At 35.3% G+C, this 19,028-nt stretch overlaps 1 protein-coding gene across 1 annotated transcript in view; it reads left to right on the top strand.

Moving 5' to 3' along the window:
* Nucleotides 1–19,028, top strand: part of LOC138443218 (EGF-like and EMI domain-containing protein 1) — a 605,343-nt gene that overhangs the window by 84,444 nt on the left and 501,871 nt on the right.

The following is a 19,028-nucleotide window of genomic DNA, read 5'->3' as shown; positions in this document are numbered from 1 at the left end:
TTGAATAAAATGAATAAAGATGCATAATTGGTGTTGCTTAGTACCAAGCAGCCCTACTCTCTGTTGAATTATTTTTCATCTTTAGATGTGACTCTGTAATACAGTTTTTGTAGTAAAAAAAAAAAAAAAACCAACTCTGCAAATTCAGTTTCTAATCCCCATGCATGAGACCTTAATGTCCTCACCAACCACTTTGCCAGGTGCTTTGTCATTCCAGCTATGCTTGAACAGGGAACTCACTCCTTAACAGGAGTATATAATAGCGTGGACAGTTCTTGCACTTAGAAACTTCTTGGGTATTTTGACAAGTTTCTACTTATGTTTTGATTGATTGGGAGGAAAATACAGATTGTTAAAGAAAATCTTTGATATTTGAAAGCCCAAATCTGAGAATGAGATAAATCTTAAAACCAGCAGTGCAATATGCTGCAATGATTGGCCAATGGTGTCCCTCTTTAACTGCCACTAAAGAGAGATGTTTGGTGTGGGGAGTTTCAGGGGAATGGCCCAGCTAATGGGGTGATGGGTTCCTGACTCTCACACATGCTTAATTCAAAGCAGACTTATTTTGATCTGTTTTAAATACCCTGCTTTTGTGCAAGTTTTCTTTTTTTTTTTCTTTTAAATCACTGGAGTTGTGAAAAGACCTTGTTCTTTGAGCAGAGAAAAATGAATTTATGTCTTTCTCATACATTACATGGATATTTTACACATTAGCCATGTCAGCAAGCCAGGTTAGGTGAAATAATCAGCTATTAGCATTGAGAGTTGCTACATCAACATTGTTTCTATATTAGTTTACGTTGGCTGCCATGACAAAACACCACAGTTGGATGGCTTCAACAGCAGAAAATTATTGACTGGATGTGAGAAACTCAAGCTCAGGTGTCAACAAGTTTGGTTTCTTTTGAAATTTCTCTCCTTGGCTTGCAGATGGCCATCCTTTCATGTATCTGCATGTGGTTATTTCACAGTTTGCATACTGTCTGTGTCCTAATTTCCTCTTGTAAGGAGACTGGTCATACTGGCTTAAGGACCACTATGTATCCTCGTTTTACCTTAATTATCCCTTTAAAGTTCCTATCTTCAAATACAGTCACATTTTAAGGTATTGGGGATTAGGACTTCAATACATAAATTTGGGAAGGCAACACAATTTATTCCATAGCAATTTAATGTCTTATAAAATGGAGACTTGCTTTTTTAAGATTCTTTTCAGCAGTGATCAGAGAATCCATATAAAGCAATAGTAAAGCATCTGGCACATTTTACCTACTTAGTAGATGATGATGACGATTGTAATTGTGAAATAAATGTATAAATCTGTGCTTATATAGAGAAAATATTATTTAGACCATTGATATCCTGATTGTAGAATGTACTGAGAGGTAAAAGGAATCTATAAAGACATCATGGAAAATGTTATTCAGGTTACAGTGCATGTTTATTATCTTTAGCAGGCTGAATTTAATGGCAATGGCATGACTCAACTTTTAACACAGCTCTTTGCTCAACTGAAGAGGAACAATGGCACACAGTTCTCTAGAGCACTCCAATTACGATGCCCAATGAGGAGCACTGGGTATGCAGAATGCATAGGGTGGCAGTGGTGGCAACTGGCACAGTCTTCAATTTCATTCGTGTTTACCTCCATTCTAGACGAGAAATGAAAATTTGCACCACTGCATTTTAAGCTGGGGTCATAGGAACAGTTATTTTTGGTTCTTTCCCTAGTGAGGAATTTAAGAAGTTGGAAATTCAAATACATTTTCCAAATGCAAATAGTTTTATTTATTAATGGCTACTAATGGCCTGTAATCATCACAGCTGACTATGTAAATAAATCATTTATGAGAAGAGTTTGCAGAGTTGAATTCACAAATTTTCTAATTGTTTTCCCGTCATATAGGTTTAACCATATCTGATCTTGAATTGAGTTAAGGGACCAAGCTTCAAAAGAATACAATTTGAGGAAGCAGAGGAGTATCTTGTAATTATAAAACATCATGATACTCTTTAAAATTCTATATGTTACTCATAATTTCTAAGCTCAATGATCTGTGCTGTTATATTAATTAACTCTCAAAATTCTAATAGCTGAGCAGATCACTTGATTTTGCTTGCCTACACTACTTTATGTTAATTAACGAAAACCATAAATTCAGAGCCTTTGCAAATTGTGCTGCTCCATTGCATTTAGTGCTCTTGTAATTTCTACTCTTAATTGAATAATGAGCCTCCAGAGCACATTCCTAGCTGTGAGTTACACTATGTTGTGGATATAGCTGGGATTCCCACCAGCCAGTCAGGCCAGTTTGTCTTTTCTAACAGGTAGAAGAATTTATTTTTCAGTTTCAGTGCCTGATGTGGGGAGAGACATGTTATGGCAAAATCCACCTTTGTTTTGAACAGGTTGCCAGGATTGGGTTTTTATTTGCTTTTTCCTGTTGAGGCCACCCATACTGGAAGTGGTGAATTCTTTTCTTTCTTTGTGATTGGGGCAAGCCACACTATTCTAGAGACAGAGCAATTAGCGTACGTGTGCTCATTTCTTTCTTTGAAGACACCTCTTTTTAATTCATTCAGGAGTCAACAAATATGAATTGTGCAACCAAGTAGTACCCTGGGGGGTGGGTAGATACAGCAGTGAATAAGACTGTTCCTTTGAGAAAACAGTTACATCTCCATTTACATCAAGTCCAAATTCTGAACCTTTTCAATGGAAAACCTGTACAGTATTTTGACAGTCTCTGCATACAAAGGAATTTGAAAAACACAATATTCATAAGAAGTTGCCATAGTAAAAATGCATAATAGAGGAAGAGTAATTTAAACTGTAAGATCTTACAACTAATGACAGGCTTGGGTTTTACCTATGTTTATGGCATTAATCCACTTTCTCCTCATTTCCTAAATACATTTCCTGGACTGGTTTGTCATATTTTACTTTTTTACTTACAGGATCTTTCATTTTTTATGGGGTTGTTTAGCACAGAGTGAGATAAGGCATATTTTGTTCTTTTTATGGCATAAGTTATTCAGCTTTACTGTTAGGAACTAAACATCAGTTACAGTTTATTTTTAATGAGTGACCGAATCATTTTTCACATATAAGTTTTACTGCAGAACAGAAGCAAGTTATCCATAAGATAACTCAAGGACCAAAATAACCGAAAATAGCAGGAGTTACTAAATGACTGCAGTTGCAAGTCAGAAATATTTAATTTAACTGACACAGCTAATTGTTGATTATTCATGAACCATGTTTCAAATTGGTGGATTATCCAGTATTCTTTCTTTCTTCTTGATCCCTGCCCTCAGCCATTTAATTCATCTATGGCAAAGAAAGTGAAATAGTTGATTATACTACTTGTCCCAATTTAAGAAAATATGTTGAAAATCATGATTAAAAATTGTGTGTAATAAAATATTGATTATAAAGCATTCAAAATTATATTCAATAAACTTTAGTTACTTAAATATTTCATTGACTCTAACATAGTGCTGCTTAAAAATGTGGTTCACAAACTGTTAAACATGCATTAAAAGAATTGGAGAGAAACATTTAGAAGTGTTAATAGCAATTTGCCTTTTTCAAATAACTCACATGCATGTTGTTGTTCAGTTGCTCAGCTGTGTCCAACTCTTTGCCACCCCATGTACTGCAGCACACCAGGCTTCCTTGTCCTTCACTATCTCCTGGAGTTTGCTCAAACGCATGTTCATTGAGTCAGCAATGCCATCCAACCATTTCATCCTCTGTCACCTTCTTCTTCTCCTGCCCTCCTTGTTTCCCAACATCAGGGTCTTTTCCAATGAGCCAGTTCTTCACATTAGGTGGCTAAAGTATCAGAGCTTCAGCTTCAGCATCAGTCCTTCCAATGAATGGTCAGGGTTGATTTTCTTTAGGATTGACTCGTTTGATCTCCTTTTTGTCTGAGGGACTCTTAAGGGTCTTCTCCAGTGCCACAGTTCAAAAGCAAGTGGACTCATATGGAACAGGGTAGAGCTATATAAGAATTGTGCATGCCTACTCAGCCATGTCTGACTCTTAGCGACCCTATGTACCGTAGCCTGCCAGGCTCCTCTGTGCATGGGATTCTCCAGGCAAGAAATCTGGAGTGGGTTGCCATTTCCTCCTCCAGGTAATTTGCCAAGTACTATTGTAAGTTGTCCTTGATTGATAAATGTTCCACCAATTTTAAGATGTATCTCAACTTTAGAGATGTTAAAATGTGAGGAAACTGGTATCTTGGAATTGTTGATATGGTAGCTTTCCATTATCAATTTATGCCTTTATTTCTCCATAGGGAATTTCCTAATGGTGATTATTTCATGTTTTTTGCAGTAATTCAGTGGTTGTGTGATATAGTAGAAAGTGAGTTCCCTTTGACTGCATTTCCTGAATTTATGACCTTGGACAAAGTTCATATTCCTTACTGATTAAGAGGAATAAGAAATACATCTCAGGGTGTTCAGATTGTTTTCTTATCTCAACTTGACTCATGGAAGAGGGTGGTCAAACATATTTTCTTTCATTTATAATTTTAAAAATATGTGTACACATAAATAATTTTGAATATAAATTAACATTTTCAAAATGTAGCTGTATTTTAAATATTTATTATACAAAAAATTAGACTATATGAATACTGTGGTCAAGTTTTAAAAATGAAGAATTACCTCTCTCAGTTTTGATTCTTCTGACTCCCATTATAAGTAATAGCTCATTGAATAAATATTGTAAATAAAGTGTTTGATTGTTCTCTTAATCTTAGCTAATTTTAAAATTATTCATGAGTTGAACCAAAAAGTTTGAAATACATCTTATACATAAATAATATTTTGTAACACTACATTTTTAAAAATAATTGTACGATCCCAATTTCTTAGTTATTTTTTAGAGGCTTGTTTTAAAAATTTTGACACTGTTAGCTAATGAAGATTTCTTAGGAGTGTGTAGTATTTTCTCTAAAAGAATATAACACTAACAAATTTTCTATGAGAAAATAAAGCCATCTAAATAATCTCACCACTGCACTTTATAAACATTCATGTTTTTAGATAGCTGTTATTTTGAACTCTCTGATTTTATCACCAAAATTGTATACTAACATCTGAGCTAGTTAAATGACTAGAGTCATATTATATTTACCTTATGCTTGATAGGTATTAATGGTTAAATATCTCAAATTGAAATTTTGGAATAATGGAACTGATTCCTTCTAGATTGTTAAGAAACTTGAACTTTTATTTGGAAATGAAACGAACTGCAGAAAATAGACTTTCTTATTTACCTTAATCTTTATTCAAGTATTTAACTAGCATATATTTTGGTAGCATATTCTGATGTACAAAGTGTTCCCCATATATTTTAAATACTTTTCCAGTTATAGAAAAATGTATTTATTTTGGAAAAGTATAAAACAAAGAAAGTTATTATTATTTTATGTTGAATGTGACATTTATGTATTTTCCCAACTTTATTAAAAAATTATTATGTAATAACTCAACTATTAGTGTCCACTGATAGCTACTGTTAACATTATGGTGTGTTTTCTTTTGGGATTAAGAAAAAGATATATTAAGAAAAATATATTTTATCATTTAAGAATAATATTCAGTGTGATGAAAGTCTCTTAATAAATATCATCCATCATCTAAATATGTTAACATTTAGAAAATCATACACCTTTTATTGAATATGTAGGTTTGTTTCAATTTTTAAGCACTATAAATAATGTTCCACTCACATCTTTAGGTATGCTTCATGCGGCCTCTTTGGATCATCACAACAACTCTCTGGGGTAGGCAAGGACTGGTCTATAATTTTTTTTACCATTGCTTCCAGGGAATTGAGAGGTCAAAATTCAGACTCAATGAATATCTCAAAAACAGAAACTTTAGGTGCACATTGATAAACCCAGGTGTTTAATGTTTAAACAATTGCTTGTTCTCTTAAAATGCCTTCCTCTTTGAAAGGGTTTAAAATAGAGGTGGTACTCATAAAACATCTATAACAGCTGTGTAGCTGCTGCTTCTGCATAGGATGGGTGGCTATGTCATGAATTATGTGGCGTTGTTTAGATGAGGTCTCAGTGTTGATGGAGATTGTGACCTGTTGAAGGATGAGATGTCATGTATCATAAAATTAATAAATATATAGAATAGAATCTTTGACAGAATAATGATGGCTCTGTACCACCAGGGAAAATAAAAGGGGGTTCTATTTAATCCAAACAGGTCAGATGATATCTGGTAATTAAGAAGTGAACAGATGTGTGGGCAAAGCTGACCTCATACATGATTAACCAGAAATGTAGAAAATATGTGACTCAAGAATTGATAAGTGTACAGATTTAACAGTTTATATTCCACATAAGCATTTTACATTAAACTACAAAATTAGAACTCAGAGCATATATCTTTTAGAAAAATCAAACGTATTTTACCCCTTGTTAGGCTAGCATTGTTATTTTCCCTAATACTCAGTAAAAGGTATGGTGGTACTATTTCCCCATAATGGTATGGATTTCATCCTGTCGTCTGGTGCTCTTTAATTTTTACTGGTGCTCTTTAATTGAATCAAGGGAGTTATTTGTGTTTCACACAAAGAAAGTTGGCACCTGTCATGGGCTGTGGACAAGCAAGTAGGGCTATAAAGAGTGTACATTTAGCTCTGAGCAAAAAGGTAACTGGCTCATTGGGACCTTTCATTTCTCAAAATGCTGAGGGCAGCTGAGAAGATAACCATATAGAGAAGGATGATTTACAGTATTTATTAATGAGAAGTGCTGGCGTGCAGTTGGGTCCTACCTTGACTGCCGCATGAAAAAGCTACATCAGAATACAAGTTCACATAAGCATCTCCTTGAGGCCATCCTTGCTTGGCCCCTGCCACGAGGTGAGCGCTGTTTTGTTTTTTTGCTTTCTAAAATAAGAATTCTGACTTGATTTTTCATATATCCAATTCTCCATAATAATGTTGTTCTTCAAAGGTATTTCAAGGTAGATTTCACACTTAACTATCTGGCTAAGTCACAGACATAGTGATTTGAAGCAATGTACATTTTTTTGTGCTTTCATGAGTTGTTAATGGACCTAAAATTTTCTGAGCCTCAATTTCCTTTCTAAAAAATGGGAAAACTGTATCTAGAAGAGTTGTGAAAATCAACTATGATCATATGGCTAAAGTATAGCAAATACTCAGTATTCTTAGCTCTTGTTATTTATACAAAAGTAATCAAAATAATAACAGAAAGAAACCTATATTAAGGTTTGGTATTAAGTTCATTTGGAAGTTTTATTTTTGCCTTATTAGCTACATGACCTTGGGCAAATACTTAGTCATTAAGCTCAAATATTATATTACTTGAGGTTTCGCTTGAATTCTTTAGATAAAAGAGAAATTGGGCACACATATTTTGGAGAATGCTTACAGTGTCAGAACTATAATGAAATTATTTAGGAGCAAATTGAGAATAATTTTATAGTAGCTATTGGTTTTGGGGAAATACATGGGTGAATTTGGTTGTCAATATTTTGTGATGAAGGTATGTATCATGAATGGTTGACATTCACTGTTGCAATAATAATTTAAGCCCATATAATGAATCAGTTCAAATCACTGAGTGTATTCACGAAGATGTACACATAATTGACATTTTGATTCCCCCGAATATCTTATATCATTATCCACACTGCTTAGGAAAATATATTAAAATAGACTCTGGCAACCTGGAAGCTTAAGCTCTATTAGACCATAAAAAGGACATTGCGTTTCTACTAGTGACCAAGTGGGTTTTTGTTAACTTTTGAAATGAAATTAGAGAAAATTGCACATGTTTTTATGATTATACCCACTAACCAGAGCTTTGAAATAATGAGGGTTGGAATTTGGACTGAGTGGGTAAGATTTGGAAGTGGACAGTTTTGTTAAGAAATGTCAGTTTGTTCTAGTACAAATTAAACATTTTCCAGGCCAACAAACTGGTAATTTTACCAATGTCTTTCCCTCCCATCTTCATCCCATTCATAAGTCTACTTCTGCTCTTATTTTTCATAGTTGAACTGCCATCAGATTCTGAGTTTTTATTTCCTTTGCTTGGTATTTATTTTCTTTATGTTACTTCTTTTTCTGAAGCTTATTTTCAAAAGAAAAAACTGAATGTTCAGCAACGTGATCAATTGTCAGGTAAGAACCAGATATTCAAGTTATGAGGGAAAATGTGAGCAGTTCCTGAATTTCCATTAAAATTCCCAAAAGGACATAGTGGGGGAAAAAAGCCAATTCGGAACAGTGAAAGCCAAGATTTATAGTCAGTCTATTGCCAGAATATGGGAACAATTTGTGATAATTACTAAAGTGAAAAAATAAACAGATTTCACTTGGATAGGGCTCTTTGCAATTCACAAAATTGTTGAGATATGTAAATCTAGCTATTCACTAGTAAAAATTTTGGAAAGATAAATAGAAATTACTGTTTTGAAAAATTTAATCACTTTAAGGAAAACTTCTGCCAGTTGAAATGACCTAAAATTGAGATGTTAAAAATGAGGAAATCTGTATTTTTTATTAAAGACTTAAATTTGAGTTAAGGTTTAATTAAAACTTAAATCTAAAAAAAATGATTTTTAAAAATTTGATAACAAAATTCAGTGGAAAAGCTAAAGCATTTTAGAAGTGCTATGGGCAATGTAAACATGGCAACTTAATTGAAACTAGGTTAAACCAAGAGATTATGTTAACTAAGATCTGAATGGAGAGAGTAGAGGAATAAAGAGAGGTAAACAGGTCTTCTATTCCTTATCTTGTGTGGTGAAGTGTGCAAAACTACACGTCTTTAGATTACTGGAAATTTGGAATCTATCTGTTCAGTTCAGTTCAGTTGGTCAGTTGTGTCCGATTCTTTGTGACCCCAGGGACTGCAGCATGCCAGGCCTCCCTGTCCATCGCCAACTCCCAGAGTTAGCTCAAACTCACGTTCATTGAGTTGGTTATGTCATTCAACTATCTCATCCTCTGTCGTCCCCTTCTCCTCCAGCCTTCAGTCTTTCTCAGCATCAGGGTCTTTTCAAATGAGTCAGTTCTTTGCATCAAGTGGCCAAAGTATTGGAGTTTCAGCTTCAGTATCAGTCCTTCCAATGAATATTCAGGACTCATTTCCTTTAGGATGGACTGGTTGGATCTCCTTGTAGTTGAACGGACTCTCAAGAGTCTTCTGTAACACCACAGTTCAAAAGCATCAATTCTTCATAGTTTAAGTATAAACACTATAGTATAAGTATAAATAAAGGTAAGCATTAGTGGAGTTACATAAATATTTAGTCCAATTCACAGGTTATTGGAGAACATAAAAAGTATTACAAGTTGTACATCAAAGTAAACATTTAGAAACAGCATATGACTATAAAATGGAAGATTAAATATAATAGTTAAAATATAAGTCTTGCACATTTGGTTAAAAACTAAACTGTGATGCTTTCCTACTTGTTGAAGGAAAGAGAATTTTAAAGAGAAACAATAGTTAGGGTAATATCCTAATAAATACAAACAGCAAGAGAACAGAGATGGCTAAATCAACTTCAGACAAATTTATTTTCCAAGAAGACTTTATTTTTGGTTTAGAGACAAATTACAATCTCAGTGAAGCTATATTTACCAGTGTTTTATTTTTTAGTTTTTACATGTAAGTTATATCATAGTGTTTGTCTTCTTCTGTCTGACTCATTTACTTAGGTTAATACCCTCGGGGTCCATTAATTTTGCTGCAAATGACAGAATTTCATTCTTTTTTATGATTAATATTCTATTCTATATGTATATTGTGGGTATGTTTATATATTGTGTGTATGTTTAGATATATGTATATATATAGAGATCTATATATCTATATGGATCTCTATATAGATATATACATAACTGTCCATATCTACCTCACATCTTCTTTAGCCATTGATGGACATGTAGATTGCCTCCATATCATCACAATTGTAAATAATGCTACTATGGACATTGGGGTTTAGTTCAGTTCAGTTCAGTCACTCAGTCATGTCCAACTCTTTGCGACCCCAAGAATCGCAGCACGCTGGGCCTCCCTGTCCATCACCATCTCCCGGAGTTCACTCAGACTCACGTCCATCGAGTCCATGATGCCATCCAGCCATCTCATCCCGGGTCATCCCCTTCTCCTCCTGCCCCCAATCCCTCCCAGATCAGAGTCTTTTCCAGTGAGTCAACTCTTCACATGAGGTGGCCAAAGTACTGGAGCTTCAGCTTTAGCATCATTCCTTCCGAAGAAATCCCAGGGTTGATCTCCTTCAGAATGGACTGGTTGGATCTCCTTGCAGTCCAAGGGACTCTCAAGAGTCTTCTCCAACACCACACATCAAACGCATGAATTCTTCGGGGCTCAGCCTTCTTCACTATCCAACTCTCACATCCATACATGACCACAGGAAAAACCATAGCCTTGACTAGACGGACCTTAGTCGGCAAAGTAATGTCTCTGATTTTGAATATACTATCTAGGTTGGTCATAACTTTTCTTCCAAGGAGTAAGTGTCTTTTAATTTCATGGCTGCAGTCACCATCTGCAGTGATTTTGGAGCCCCCCAAAATAAAGTCTGACACTGTTTCCACTGTTTCCCCATCCATTTCCCATGAAGTGATGGGACCGGATGCCATGATCTTCGTTTTCTGAATGTTGAGCTTTAAGCCAACTTTTTCACTCTCCACTTTCACTTTTATCAAGAGGCTTTCTAGTTCCTCTTCACTTTCTGCCATAAGGGTGGTGTTATCTGCATATATGAGGTTATTAATATTTCTCCCAGCAATCTTGATTCCAGCTAGTGCTTCTTCCAGCCCAGCGTTTCTCATGATGTACTCTGCATAAGTTAAATAAGCAGGGTGACAATATACAGCCTTGACGTAATCATTTTCCTATTTGGAACCAGTCTGTTGTTCCATGTCCAGTTCTAACTGTTGCTTCCTGACCTGCGTACAGATTTCTCAAGAGACAGGTTAGACGGTCTGGTATTCCCATCTCTTTCAGAATTTTCCACAGTTTATTGTGATCCACATGGTCAAAGGCTTTGGCATAGTCAATAAAGCAGAAATAGATGTTTTTCTGGAACTCTCTTGCTTTTTCCATGATCCAGCAAATGTTGGCAATTTGATCTCTGGTTCCTCTGCCTTTTCTAAAACCAGCTTGAACATCAGGGAGTTCACGGTTCACATATTGCTGAAGTCTGGCTTGGAGAATTTTGAGCATTACTTTACTAGCATGTGAGATGAGTGCAATGGTGCAGTAGTTTGAGCATTCTTTGGCATGGCCTTTCTTTGGAATTGGAATGAAAACTGATCTTTTCCAGTCCTGTGGCCACTGCTGAGTTTTCCAAATGTGCTGGCATATTGAGTGCAGCACTGTCACAGCGTCATCTTTCAGGATTTGAAACAGCTCAACTGGAATTCCATCACCTCCACTAGCTTTGTTCGTAGTGGTGCTTTCTAAGGCCCACTTGACTTCACATTCCAAGAGGTCTGGCTCTAGATTAGTGATCACATCGTCATGATTATCTTGGTTGTGAAGATCTTTTTTGTACAGTTCTTCTGTGTATTCTTGCCACCTCTTCTTAATGTCTTCTGCTTCTGTTAGGTCCAGACCATTTCTGTCCTTTACTGAGCCCATCTTTGCATGAAATGTTCCCTTGGTATCTCTAATTTTCTTGAAGAGATCTCTAGTCTTTCCCATTCTGTTGTTTTCCTCTATTTCTTTGCATTGATCGCTGAAGAAGGCTTTCTTATCTCTTTTTGCTATTCTTTGGAACTCTGCATTCAGATGCTTATATCTTTCCTTTTCTCTTTTGCTTTTCACCTCTGTTCTTTTTACAGCTATTTGTAAGGCCTCCCCAGACAGCCATTTTGCTTTTTTGCATTTCTTTTCCATGGGGATGGTCTTGATCCCTGTCTCCTGTACAATGTCCTGAACCTCATTCCATAGTTATCAGGCACTCTATCTATCAGATCTAGATCCTTAAATCTATTTCTCACTTCCACTGTATAATCATAAGGGATTTGATTGAGGTCATACCTGAATGGTCTAGTGGTTTTCCCTACTTTCTTCAATTTAAGCCTGAATTTGGTAATAAGGAGTTCATGATCTGAGCCACAGTCAGCTCCTGGTCTTGTTTTTGCTGACTGTATATAGCTTCTCCATCTTTGGCTGCAAAGAATATAATTAATTTGATTTTGGTGTCGGCCATCTGGTGATGTCCATGTGTAGAGTCTTCTCTTGTGTTGTTGGAAGAGGGTGTTTGCTATGAGCAGTGCATTTTCTTGGCAAAACTCTATTAGTCTTTGCCCTGCTTCATTCCACATTCCAAGGCCAAATTTGCCTGTTACTCCAGGTGTTTCTTGACTTCCTACTTTTGCATTCCATTCCCCTATAATGAAAAGGACATCTTTTTTGGGTGTTAGTTTTAAAAGATCTTATAGGTCTTCATAAGACCGTTCAACTTCAGTTTCTTTAGCATTACTGGTTGGGGCATAGACTTGGATAACTGTGATACTGAATGGTTTGCCCTGGAGACGAACACAGATCATTCTGTCATTTTTGAGACTGCATCCAAGTACTGCATTTCGAATTAGTGTTTTGGTTTCTTATCAGGAGTGGAACCACTGGATCATATGGTAGTTCTATTTTTAGTTTTTAGAGAAAATTCCATACTGTTTTCCACAGTAGCTACACCAGTTTACATTTCTACCAATAGTATTTGCTTTTCTTTACATCATTGCCAACATTTGTTATTTGTGCTTTTTTGATGAGAGCCATTCTGACAGGTGTGAGATAATATCTCATTGTGATCTTGATTTGCATTTCCCTGATGATTAGCAGTGTTGTACATCTTTTCATGTGCCTTTTGGCCATCTGCCTATCATTTTTGCAAAAGATGTCTCTTTAGATCTTCTGCCTAATAATTGGGTTGTTTCTTTCTTTTGATGTTTTTTTGAGAAAACAGCAATTCCCCAATACTAGAAAGCTATACCATAGATAAGGAAAATGGGAACTAGAACTATTTTAATTTAAGCTATGTAGCCAAAACTGCATGTAAGGAAACTATCTTAGCTTTAGATCTTTTCATTATTAAATAAGAATTAATAATATAAATTAATTAAGGATTAAAATAACAAATTTAGAAATAGTAAAACAAAGCAAGCTGAAAAAAATTAAGTACAAAATAATGAAACTCAAGGCAGATATCAATGAATTATTGAAAAGGAAAATAGAACATTCAAAAACTTGTTCTTTAGAAAATAACAATACATTCAGAAAATTATTCTATTAAAAATCACAAAATAGCATACATATTTATATTAGAGGGAGCATACATGTATTATAAATGAAATATTAAATTTTTTCAGTAATATCATATTAAACTCCAAGCTTAATACTTGAAAACATTAATGAAGCATTTCTGAAAACATACCAATTATCAAAGTTTACTGTAGCAGAAATCAAAGATTAGATAGACCAATAATCTTAACAAAGTCATACAAATAAAAGGTTGTTCCCTCCACAAAAGTTTCTAGAATCACATGATTTTACCTTAGTTCTGGTGATATCCTTGTGTATACCATTGCAGAACATGGAACATTTAGAATACTGAACACTGAATTTTAGGAAATCAGCATTAATTTTGATTATTGAAAATGATAAATTCAGTACGAAAAGAGTATGGATCCTACTCACAAAAATTAAATTGGGAGAGTGGGAGACATATTATTAGTTTTATCCTTGAACCATCTTCATTCCATCTCTTTCCTTGCTAATAGAATCCTTATTTTCTTTGTGCTGTGATTTTTCCAACCCAAGGTGATTAATTATGATTGGTCTAACTCTAAACTAAAGATGACAATTATGTTCCTCTTTGCCAGCAGTTCACTTTGCCAGCCCTCCTTAGAGCATGAGTATGGCTGACTGATTCAGTTCTAGCTAATGGAACTTAAGAGAAGCTTTGCTGGTGAGCATCTGGAATAGCTAAATTAATGTCCTAATAGCAGGATCAAATGGAAGGGGAAGGCTTGTTAGTGTTGTCTGGAATGGGAGCAGACATTTTGCAAATATGAGATGTCTAGTGTGAAAAACAAATACCTTTGATTGTTGTTAAAGATGACAGAGGAGAGAAAGATATAAAACTTAGATCACTGATGACATAATTGACCTACTGAAGCAGCTTGAAGTCACCTCTGTGTTTTTCTTATTAAGTTAGTTAACATATATATACACAGGCATGTGTGCACACGCGCAGACACACACACACACACAAACACACCACATGTCACTGTGATAAGTATTTTTGTTCTTATAGCTGGAAGTGTTCATCTGAAATAAAGGCCAAAATCCAAGCTAAAATACTGACAAAAATAAAACAATAATTCTTGCAAAGAATCATTCACTATAATAAAATGATTCAAAACTGAAAAGTTATTTTAAGACACAATGATGGTCCAATATTAGGAACTCTATTAAGATTATAGCACATCATTAAGTTTGATGATGCTACAGAAACTAACAACCATTACTAATTTTTTAAAATGTAAATAAATTTGAAAGAAAGGTGATAAATTTCAAGAGTAAGATTCTACATCCATTAGATGTAGTTGGGGCAAGTTGAGGGTGCTAAGTGTCATTATTATAATTTAAATACTGTTCTGTAGTTTCTAGTCAATAGAATATGTGCTGAAATAGAAATACAAGTATAAATTTTGAAAAGGAAAATAGGACTGTTATTTGAAACAAACATGATCATGTTCCTATAAATCCTAAGAAAATGCACTGAATTGATAAGGGTGCTCATGGAAGTGGCCCAGGAGAAATAGATATTGTCTCATCTAAGGGGATTAATAGAATATACACAGATCCCATAGAATATAGTGATGATAACACCAACACATCTAACATTGAAGTTTATCCAGAGACAAAAGCTGTAATGAGCATCTATTTCTATCCAGGGGAGTGATTCAGTCACTATGAAGGTCTGTTGAGCTATGTTGTAAGACTATTTTATCATCTTCTATCAAGACTCAGATGAAATATCCTTAAGAACATTTATCATCCTTCATCCTGATTTCATTTGCACCTAGCCACATTCTGATGAATTATTTGACTTCTCATATATCTTGGTCCTGGGAAGGTATGAACGTGTGTGTCCTGTGAATGAAGTCTTTGAGTATTTTCATTACTGATAAAGGTTTAGTCCTGAAAATACACTAAAAAATTGGAATTCTAGTTAACCCCAATAGACCAGGAAAGATAGAATTTGTTCAATAAATGGCATCTTGAAAATTGATTCTATGGAGAAAAGTCAAGATAGTATATTCACCTTTATATGTATACATGCAGCATGAATTCTATATGAATTAAAATGGAGAATTTTAAGAGAAATAGATAAATAAAAAGAATTTTTTTTAATCTAGAAAGAACATATACATGAAGATTTAACTTATATCCCAGGTTTAGGAAGAATCTCCCAATTGGGAAATGATGTCAAGTGTGATGAGACCTTTCCTAGATTAGTATTCAATAGATAATATTCACCAGAAGTGTATTTGAAATTGAAATACCCTAAAGTAGTCCAGTAGACCAACTTATTTTAGGAAAGAATGTCTTCTCTTGTGAAGCTAAAAAAAAAAAAAATGATAAAATTCCCAGTATGGTTTCTGCACTGCCTGGCCCTCTTGGAGCCAGGAAACCTGGAGGACTTCTGAGATCTTCCAAGGACTTCTAAAAACTTTTTACAAGCAGTGGGATTCTTTGGCTGCTGCTTTTAAGTTCTGTAATCAATCATTTTTCATCTAGGATTCAAGTCAGGCAAACATCCCCTTTTCCTATCCATGACTTTCCCCTCATCCCTTCACAGTCAAAGACCAGATAAAACCTCAATTTTTAAACCTCTGTGCCAGGACCTACTAGGTGCCTGGAGCAAGGAGAGAGGGAAAGACAGGACTTTCTGCATCTCAATGGATTATACTGTGAGTTTCTCCCTGAAGCCTTCCCCCAGCATTTTTCCGTAGAACAGGGCTGTTGAAGGTGCCCTATTGAACCCTTCCTTGTCACCACGCATTTGTCCTTGTGGTCTTGCCCCACAGTGAAAATGAAGAAAAGAATAACATGAGGAGAGGGGTAAGAAAGTTGAGTCTCCTGGGTATGACCTGTGATCCTGCCTGAGTAAGCTAGCTGGAAGACCCAGATATCCGGAGGCTTTGTGAAAGACCACCACCCCTTCATCTAAGCTTAGCCTGAGACAGGTCTGGATGAAATTCTGTCCATATTTAATGTCACAAAAGCAGGTCTTCCCTGTCCTACTCTGGCAGTCCAGATGCCATGTTGGGTACCTAGAATTGGTATTCCAGATCTGTTGAATGGTTCAGAAGCATCCTTCACCACTTAATGTGTAAAATGCAGATTCAGGTATAGGAAAGGCATTTTAACGGTACATGCCTGTGTGCTAAATTGTTTCATTCTCATCCGACTCTTTGAGATCCTATGGACCATAGCCCACCAGGCTACTCTGTTTATGGGATTCTCCAGGGAAGAATACTAGAGTGGATTGCCATGTCCTCCCACAGGGGATCTTCCTGACCCAGGGATCGAACCCTTGTTTCAGGTGTCTCCTGCATTGGCAGTGGCTTCTTTACCACTAGCACAACCTGGGAAGTCCATCTTAACGGTATCAGCATGTAATTATGAAAGTGTAGGGTGTCTGAAAACTTTCCATATCTTTATTCACTTTAGACTAAAAATCAGCAAACATGATTGAAAGAGTTACAGCATTTCAATTATGTTTGCTGATTTTTAGTTTTTAGAATCAATCTACAGGCAAAGCACAAAATAAATATAGAGGATAATACAAATATTATAAAACTTGACAATATAGTAATAATAATAATGTAGTGAATTTTATAAAATGAAGGATGAAAGAGAGGGGAAAGTAATGAAGATAAATCATATTTTTAGATTGTAATAAATTACATATATGTATAAAATAAATCAAGAGACCTAGAAGAATGGAAAATAATAAGAGTTTCCAAAAATTGGCAGGAAGTTTGGGTGTTTTGAACTTCTCGTTTTTCATAATGGGTGGTGATAAATACTGTCTAAAATTAAGGGCTTGAGGGCATTAAGATTTTAATAGTAGTTGCCTAAAAACTATAAATACTGATAATAGTGATTATCTCTAGTAAGTAGGACTTGAAGGTTAGAAAAATAGAGAAAAAAAATCTTTCATTTTTTTTTCTTCTATACTATTTGGGTTTTTTACCCTTGTGTAAGTGTATGTATGTGCTGTGCTGTGCTCAGTCATGTCCAGCTCTTTCTGGACTATAGCCCACCAGGCTCCTCTCCCCATGAGATGCTCCAGGCAAGAATATTGGAGTGGATTGCATGTCCTTCTGCAGCAAATCTTCCTGACCCAGGGATCAAACCCACATCTCTTATGTCTCCTGCATTGGCCGGCGGGGGTCTTTACCATTAGTGCCACCTGGGAAGCCTCAAGTTTATGTATGTATGTGTGTGTATATATATATATATATATATTAAAGAAAAAGATGGATATTGTGCCTCTTGGATTTTTTTTTATCTATGACTCTTACTTATTACTTTTTTTATCCATTTCTTTGCTTTTCATTCTTTGACGTGTTCTTATTTAACTTTTATCCTACAGACTAATCCTCTGATTTTTTTTTATTCTACAATTAAACCAACTATTTTAAAACCCTGATCACAACACATCAATAAATCACAAGTCTTTTTGACAAAATAAAAATGATCATACATGAAATAATGGCTGGATATAACATATGCCTACATATAAACAATGCGTCATAATGGTAAATGTATTTATTGGTCAAGAAAGCTTTAAAACCGATGATTTAGTGTGTAATTAATTAGCTGTGCTAAAGAATTTTCAAATCTTACCTTGTTTGCCCTTGAAGAGCTTCCTAGTCATGCAAAATTCTTCTTAAATTATGGATGTATATAATATCCTCTTGTATCTCTCTGAAGACACTAATATTCTTTTTTTTTTTTTACTTTATTTTACTTTACAATACTGTATTGGTTTTGCCATATATTGACAGGAATCCAACATGAGTGTATACAAGCTCCCAATCCTGAATCCCCCTCCCACCTCCCACCCCATGAAGACACTAATATTCTTAAGAAGTATTTTCTCTCTAATTTGATTCAGTTTTATCCCAGATTTACTAGTTTATTTCTTTGTTTTGCTTCCTTATTTCCATGCTTTTAATATTCCTCTAATATTTGATGACCCTTATTTGACTGTTTAGATTTTGGAATAAAGAACTAGTTTAATTAGTAGAGTTAGTTTGCATGGGATTATTATGCAGTTTTGTATGTCTTTGTTCCCAACAGCCCTTGAGTGTGAGATTCTAATTTAAAACTCTGAAAGCACAGTCTGGGTGATATCCTTGTGGTCCAGTAGTTAGGACTAGATGCTTTCACTGCCAGGGCCCCAGGTTCAGTCCCTGTTCAGGAAACTAAGATCCTGCAAGCCATGTGGTGTGCCAAAAAAAATATATATATATATATATATAAAATAAAAATGAAAGCACAGTTGGACAGGAGGTACCACACAACACTGTTGTTTGGCAGCGTCTACTGTCCTGTGACGTTCTTATTGTCAAGAGAGTTACTTTGGGAGAAGCAATCTTAGTGAAACTCATTTCTGAGTCAGTATATTCTTTCTTGGCATATGTTATAGAGCTTTGACATGACCTTAAGCCATGTTCTTTCTCTCAGATGTTGACACCCACATGCAGAACAGTCCTCTGGGAGATGACCCATTTTCTTCAGAGAAAGGTTCTCTGGGTGTAGCTGTGAGGAAAAGGACACTAGCCTCTGTCTGCAAAGGAACAGAAAGGGGTTTCTGGTCCCTTCTCTTAAGTAAATACAAGAAATGCTTTAATTAATCGACTCATGTCATGTATCCTAGCTCCTTTCTGTTAT

Source organism: Ovis canadensis, chromosome 1 (assembly GCF_042477335.2).
Source record: "Ovis canadensis isolate MfBH-ARS-UI-01 breed Bighorn chromosome 1, ARS-UI_OviCan_v2, whole genome shotgun sequence".
Lineage (NCBI taxonomy): Eukaryota > Metazoa > Chordata > Mammalia > Artiodactyla > Bovidae > Ovis > Ovis canadensis.
This window is presented reverse-complemented; position numbering and strand designations above follow the sequence as displayed.